At 35.2% G+C, this 7,864-nt stretch overlaps 1 protein-coding gene across 1 annotated transcript in view; it reads right to left on the minus strand.

The window, feature by feature from the left end:
* The window catches only part of LOC137640741 (uncharacterized), a 560,696-nt gene extending 554,093 nt beyond the window's left edge, over nt 1–6,603 (minus strand). Inside the window, exon 1 of the mRNA XM_068373220.1 lies at nt 6,067–6,603. The gene's annotated coding sequence lies outside the window, so the exon portion shown is untranslated. The remainder of the gene's footprint in view (nt 1–6,066) is intronic.
* Between the last annotated feature and the right edge of the window lie 1,261 nt (nt 6,604–7,864).

Raw genomic sequence — 7,864 nt, forward strand, 5'->3', positions numbered from 1 at the left:
TATATATATATATATATATATATATATATATATATATGTATGTATATATATATATATAGAGAGAGAGAGAGAGAGAGAGAGAGAGAGAGAGAGAGAGAGAGAGAGAGAGAGAGAGAGAGAGAGAGAGAGAGAGATTGCATTTACTCACAGACATGTATTTGGTTATATGCCAGATACGTCTGCATTGATTATCTGAATGCAAGGATGTTTTCATGCACGTACATTTCTGTGTACTGGAATTATGTCATTAAGGGTTAATGGCACCTTAAGAGTCCAGCCTCTATTAGAGCCAGCTATTCAGCATAACAATGATATTATACGGTGCGAATCTTATACATATATGTACATCTGCTTAATGGTAGAAGGGACTCTTTAGCTATGGTATGCAGCCTTTCTTGGAGGATTCTCCAAAATCTAACTATTGTTCTCCAGACTTGGGTAGTGGCATAGCCTCCGTACCATGGTCTTGCACTGTTTTGAATTAGAGTTCACTTGCTTGAGGGTACACGGTGAAAAATTTACCGTGAAAAACGATGAATGTTGCCAGGCATTTACAGTTTTAAAAACTGATATATTTATGTTAATGGGTCACCAAATCGTAAAAGATTATATCAAAGTAGGGTGAAATGACGGTCTCCTGTATTTAATCAAATTACGGATAATTTTAGTCAATATGTTTCCTTATTTCCTTTCTTCACTGGGCTATGTTCCCTGTTGGATCCCTTTGGCTTATAGCATATGATTTTGCAACTAGGATTATAGCTTAGGAAATGATAATAATAATGATTATAATAATAATAGCAACAGAACTCCACTTTTTTGAACTTCTAATGATAATATTAATTATAATAATAATAATAAGAATAATAATAATAGATTTATAAATGATGTAGAGTTTAATTCGCTTTATGCTTCTTTCACCATTAATCACGGTATTCTCTTCACTCTGCTTGAGATCTTTTTCCCTGATTGCAGTGGAATGAAGCTCCTGCAATTCCGTGTGGGAATCAAGTATTTAACTCGCGAAATCCTTACGAAATCATCCTCTTCTTTCTTCTCGTAATCTTTCGTGAAACTCCATTGTATTTTTCTTTTCGGAAGTTTCGTAACCATTTTGAGTTTTATGTCTAATTTTTCATGATTGTATAGTATTTTCTTCCTTTACTTGTTCGTTTTATAAGTCTCTAGGCTTATAGCATCAAGCTTTTCTAACTAGGGTTGTAGCTTAGCCATTAAATAATAATAATAATAATGATAATAATGATAATAATAGTAATAATAATAATAATAATAATAATAATAATAATAATAATAATAATAATAAAAATCATCTCCTCCTATGCCTATTGACGCAAAGGGCCTCTTAAAGGATTCATCGGCTAGATTCATCAAAGGATAGCCAGTTCCTAATGATGCGCAGTGCCTATCTAAAGCAAGTGATCCCTCCCGGTCCATACTAATTCTAGCAAGATCATCTGCCAGGAATCATGAGTAGAAGCCGAAGAGATAACTTGTCTGTCGCCTTAAACCCAATCCGTCACCCTGCTGCCAGTGACTTTAGGGAGTATTTCTTTCACAACCAAAGTTCTCGTTACTCCTCCAAGTTGCTCATTAATAAATAGTTTCGTGTTTTTTATAAAGTAATGGGGACTCTTATGATGCTTAATAGTATACTCATTAATCCTTTTATTTTTGCCTATTTAATTATTATTATTATTATTATTACTAGCCAAGCTACAACCGTTGCTGGAAAAGCAAGATGCTATAAGCCCAAGGGCTCCAAGAGGAAAAAATAGCCCAGTGAGGAAAGGAAATAAGGAAATAAATAAACGATATGAGAAGTGATGAAAAATTAAAATAAAATATTTTTAAAAAATTAACAACATTAGAAAGATATTTAGTATATAAACTTTAAAAGGAATAATACATTTTCTCCCTTAATGATCAAGGAACAATGTTAAGTGGATTATTTCCACTTCCTATAGAATTCCCTAACAATAATATTTAACTAAAGCAACATAAATCATTATTTCCTGTAGCCATACAATGCTCGGGTCAATTACTGATAAGGTTTTTTTTATGTTGGTGGAAATTTTCCTATCTCTTATTTCAACCAATTAGATGAAAATCAGGATTATCATTAATAGAGAATAGCAGCTGCCATTGTTTTTAAGAATATCCATATCATATCTATCTATCTATTTATCTATCTACCATGGCATTTCTCCCAATTTTGGGAGGTAGCCAACATCCAGAAAGAAGGAAAATGGGATTTTTTTTTTCATTTTTACTTATAATAATAATAATAAAAGTAATAATAATAATAATAATTTTCTGACGAGGGACTCAGCCGAGTTTGGCTGGTAGTGCAAGGGTGCCACCAAAAAAAAAAAAAAAAAAAAAAAACCCTAAGCGAAGAAATTACTATTCCACCTGTTCAGTGCCATAATATGAAACTGTTAACTATGTCTCATTATTTTCATATCGATTTTACATTGAAAGTTCAGTTTTTTATCGTTTAATAGCTAATGCTGAGCCTGATTTTATCTTTCGTGATTTTTCTTATACTTATAGTGAATTTTTGATTAAGTTATGAATATCTTGAGTAATATTCCTTTGAATATACAGAACATCATGGGACCGAATTTTAGTTTATACAATTCTTGGGAGAAATAGAGAAAACAAAATTATTGATGCGAAAGAAATGAAATAGTGATAATATTGGTGATATGTTTTTTAATATTTTTTTTTAATTTTTGACAATTTCGGCAATAGTTTTTTTTTTTTTCAATAATGAAAGTTCAATCTATTCTGGGACCGCGGAATCATCATGACTTTGTGAATACGTAACTGAAAGCAATGGGTAAAATGCTTTTGGAATTTTTAATTGAAAAGGAAAATCAGTGTATTGTTGTCTACTCATTCGGAATGGAAATAAATATTTGGACGTGAAGTGAGTGAGAATCACATCTTGAGTCTCATAGCTGTAAAAAATGAGAAATAAAAATTACGGTTTTGGTGGCCGATGTGGTAACGTCCCTGAATGGTGAACGCCAGACTGGAGTTCGAGTCCCGCTCAAATTCCTTAGTTTCATTGGTCGCTGCAACCTCACCATCCTTATGAGCTAAAGATGGGAGGTTTGGAAGAGCCTATAGGTTTATCTGCTAAGCTATCAGCAGCCATTGCCTGGCCCTCCTTGGTCCTAGCTTAGGTGGAGAGGGTTTTGGGCGCTGATCATATGAATTTTATGATCAGTCTCTAGGGCATTGTCCTGTTCGATAGGGTAATGTCACTGTCCCCCCTTGCCTCTGCCATTCATGAGCGGCCCTTAAACCTTTAATTGCAAAAACTACTTGCGGTTATTATGGTTTAACGTATCATCAAGTTAATTAGGTTATTAAAGTAAATATAAACAGGATGATTTTAGTTATCGAAAATTTGGCCTGGCGGCTCATGAACGTGCTAATGTACGCTACCCGTCAGAATGACGTCTAAATATTTAGTTAAATATGCACACACACAGACTCAACTCTCTTCCTACTTTCCTAATTACAGCCTCTCTCACCCAGATATGACTGCTCCCTCTCCCCCTTACCCTAGAGATGGGGGAGAGGCTGAGTAGTTATGCGTCTGGCAATGCAGCTGAACATGAATTGAAAAAAAAAAAAATATATATATATATATATATATATATATCCGGACATATGCTCTTTATTATATATGGGAGAAGTCGGTCCGAAATATGGATAAAAGAGGGGGAGGAGGGGGGGGGGCGGTCAACGTCCCACTATTGCAGGAAATCGAAGGTGACTTGAAACAAACTTTATCGGTCAGGTGCAATGGACAATGGGTCGTGATGTCAAAAAGTGACACGTGATTAAGCGTATATTTTGCTGAAATGGGGATATACTGTTTATTCTAGTTGACTATTTGGCGTAAACAGTAAATAAGTTGAGAAACAAGTATCCTACGCATTTTTTAGGGGTTCCTGTGTCTTGATTGGTAACGCCTCTGGTGATCGCCATGCGGGGGTTCGAGTCCCGCTCAGACTTGTTAGTTCCTTTAGTGTCTGCATCCTTACCATCCTTGTGAGCTAAGGAATGGGGGGTGTGAGGTTTGGAGGACCGTATAGGTCTATCTGCTCAGTGATCAGCAGCCATTGCCTTGGCCCTCCCTGGTCCTAGCTTGGGTGGAGAGGGGTCTTGGGCGCTGATCATATAATATATGGTCAGTCTGTCCCCTGCCATTCATGAGCGGCATTTAAAGCCTTTAAACCTTCTGTTTACGTATGCCTAAGTGCGGGTGCATGTGCGCATGCTTAAAATATCACTTGTCAGAAAAGAAAAAAACGTATCTGGTGGGTGATTTCACCAAGTGCCTCCTGCCCGCTCCCATAATCCGCCGATTCCATTTCACCAACGTTATTACTGTTCAGCAGTTTCACTTTTCTAACCTGTTTCGTGTTTTTCTTAACCAGTTCTTTACTCTCTCTCTCTCTCTCTCTCTCTCTCTCTCTCTCTCTCTCTCTCTCGCATTCCAATATATTCTGAAGTAATTACTCGTTTTAACCAAGTTTATGTAATGTATCTAAATTATTGAAATATAATACACTCTCTCTCTCTCTCTCTCTCTCTCTCTCTCTCTCTCTCATTCCAATATATTCTGAAGTAATTACTTGTTTTAACCAAGTTTATATAATGTATCTAAATTATTGAAATATAATACACTCTCTCTCTCTCTCTCTCATTCCAATATATTCTGAAGTAATTACTCGTTTTAACCAAGTTTATATAATGTACCTAATTTATTGAAATGCAATACAGTCTCTCTCTCTCCTCCAATATATTCTTTTGTAATTTCACGTTTTTACCAAGTTTATTTTTTGTACCTAAATTATTGAAATACAATATAGTCTCTCTCTCTCTCTCATTCCAATATATTCTGAAGTATTTCCACGTTTTAACCAAGTTTATTTTATGTATCTAAATTATTGAATTGCAATAGTCTCTCTCGCTCTCTCTCTCTCTCTCTCTCTCTCTCTCTCTCTCTCTCTCTCTCTCTCTCTCTCTCTCATTCCAATATATTCTGAAGTAATTACTCTTTTTAACCAAGTTTATATGATGTATCTAAATTATTGAAATGCACTACAGTCTCTCTCTCTCTCTCTCTCTCTCTCTCTCTCTCTCTCTCTCTCTCTCTCTCTCTCTCTCTCTCTCTCTCTCTCTCTCTCCAATATATTCTTTCGTAATTTCACGTTATTACCAAGTTTATTTTATGTACCTAAATTATTGATATACAATAGTCTCTCTCTCTCTCTCATTCCAATATATTCTGAAGTATTTCCACGTTTTATTCACGTTTATTTTATATATCTAGATTATTGAATTGCAATACACACACTCTCTCTCTCTCTCTCTCCAATATATTCTTTTGTAATTTCACGTTTTAACCAAGTTTCTTTTATGTATCTAAATCATTGAAATACAATACAGTCTCTCTCTCTCTCTCATTCCAATATATTCTGTAGTATTTCCACGTTTTAACCAAGTTTATTTTATATATCTAGATTATTGAATTGCAATACACTCTCTCTCTCTACAATATATTCTTTTGTAATTTCATGTTTTAACCAAGTTTATTTTATGTACCTAACTTATTGGAATACAATACTCTCTCTCTCTCTTCCAATATATTCTGAGGTATTTCCACGTTTATACCAAGTTTATATTATATATCTAAGTTATTGAAATGCAACTCTCTCTCTCTCGTATTCCAATTTAATCTGAAATATTTTCACGTGTTAATCAAGTTTATTTAATGTATCTAGATTATTGGAATGCAATACAGTCTCAGTCTCTCTCTCTCTCTCTTCTAATATATTCTGAAGTATTTTCACGTTTTAATCAAGTTTTTTTTAATGTACTTAAATTATTGCAATGCAATAATTATATTTACCAACAACTTTTCTAAGCTTGTCAGTGACTAACAATGAAAATTAAACATCATTACAATTTAATACAATCATCACAAATTTTGGGTCCGTAATTATCCAATAATCAACTTACCTTGAATAAACTGTAGGATGCGAAGGATGCTAAAAAAAAAAAAGTCCCACGACGAGGCCTGGGATTATAGGCCTCCCATAAGCCCACTTGAGATTACTTCAGCCGTTCGCGTTGAAGTCGTCAAGTTTAATTTAAGTCACTTGTAACGATGTAAGTTCGTTTAACGAGACTGTGTGTTAATCCGTGTAAAGATGGTGTTTCAGAATTAATCGTTTGTTTGGGTTATCACTTGTCAAAATATTTCGTATCCTACGGCTAGGTTCGTATCACTTTGTATTTGAGATCGGTAAGCGGTTTGCCAAATACTAAAAGTATTAATATTTTATCATATAAGAATATAAAATATGATTAAACTTCGCCTGTCCTTTTGACAGGTATGATATATAATCCTTGGACAGAAAACAGACTTCGAGTTAAGCTTGGCAAAGAAAGCTCGGTGACTTTTTAATTTATAAGTATGTCAGTCGTGTCTCGAATGAGTCAGCCGTACAGCCACGCCAAGGCGCTTGGGGGATGAAGGGAGAACAACGTGTGCCTTTCACCGTGGTCAGGCACCAACTGCGGGGCCCTGGCAGTCTTTAGCCTCTTGCAGACGACGTTTTTTTCCATAAAACCGAGCGCGTCGAGAGAATGCGTTTATTGGAATTTCTGCTTTTAATTTTCCTCGGTTATATAGACTTTACCGAAGGTGGAGACCGGTAGATAGGATACTGGGTTATTTGCCTAGAAAGGCTTAATCGATTAGATAGTCAGGAGAATTGTTTTTGGACAATATGTCAATAAAAGTTATATGATTTATAGTTCTGAGCGTTCAGTCTTCCTAACTTGGAATGTCAGAAGATTTTATATATTTCGATTAAACCAGTTTTATAGATAGTAGCACCTTTTATTATTTATTTTTTTTAGTCTCTTAAACTTACTAGGAGAAACACTTTCTGAATTTCAAGGGCGACTTTCTAACCACGATTCAAAACCGAATACCTAAAACTGGTTTTTGGACGTAGCTTCAAATATGCCGGACGTAGCTTGAAATGCGCTCCTGCCTATAGTGTTCGAGCTCTCCATAAATTGTATTTATATATTTTTATTTCTGTTTTGCATTATTTATTTCATTCTTTAGTTTGATGAGTATTTTATATTTCAAAGATTTGATTTGGGCATGCTCTTCTCAATCTCAGAGAGATTAGTTCACCAAACTTTTAACTAAGTTTTAAGAACGTATTTCCATTCTACAATATATAAGAACTAGGAAAGCACTCTGAGAGTGCAGACCTCCGCCACGGCAGCTTATATCTCGACCTTTTGTTCAACTTTGACCTAGGACTTTTAAGATTTAATCACATCCACGTCTCAACATAACAATTAATCCCTGAAAGTTTCACTACTCTATGAGGATAATTGTTGCCAGGAAGTTGTTCACAAACAAACAGACAGACGAGCAGGTGTGAAAACATAACCTCCTCCCAAATTCGTTGGGAGAGAACAAGCACATTCATTTCCCAATGAAAGACGGACAAGCAGACGAACAGGGGCGAAAACATAACCTCCTCCCAATTTCGTTTGCGGAGGTAATTAGTTTAGAGAACAAGCACATTCATTTCCCAATAAAAGACGAACAAACAGACAAACAGGGCTGAAAATATAACCTCCTCCCAACTTCGCTGGGGGAGGTAATTAGTTTGAAGAACAAACAGATTCATTTCGCAATGAAAGACGCAGGAATTGTAATGAAGGCTTAACTTAGTAACAGCTGATGCCAAGTTTCCTTCATTTTCTGTCGGTTTCTTCACTGTCATAA

The sequence above is a fragment of the Palaemon carinicauda genome, chromosome 5 (genome assembly GCF_036898095.1).
Source record: "Palaemon carinicauda isolate YSFRI2023 chromosome 5, ASM3689809v2, whole genome shotgun sequence".
NCBI classification, from domain to species: Eukaryota; Metazoa; Arthropoda; class Malacostraca; order Decapoda; family Palaemonidae; genus Palaemon; species Palaemon carinicauda.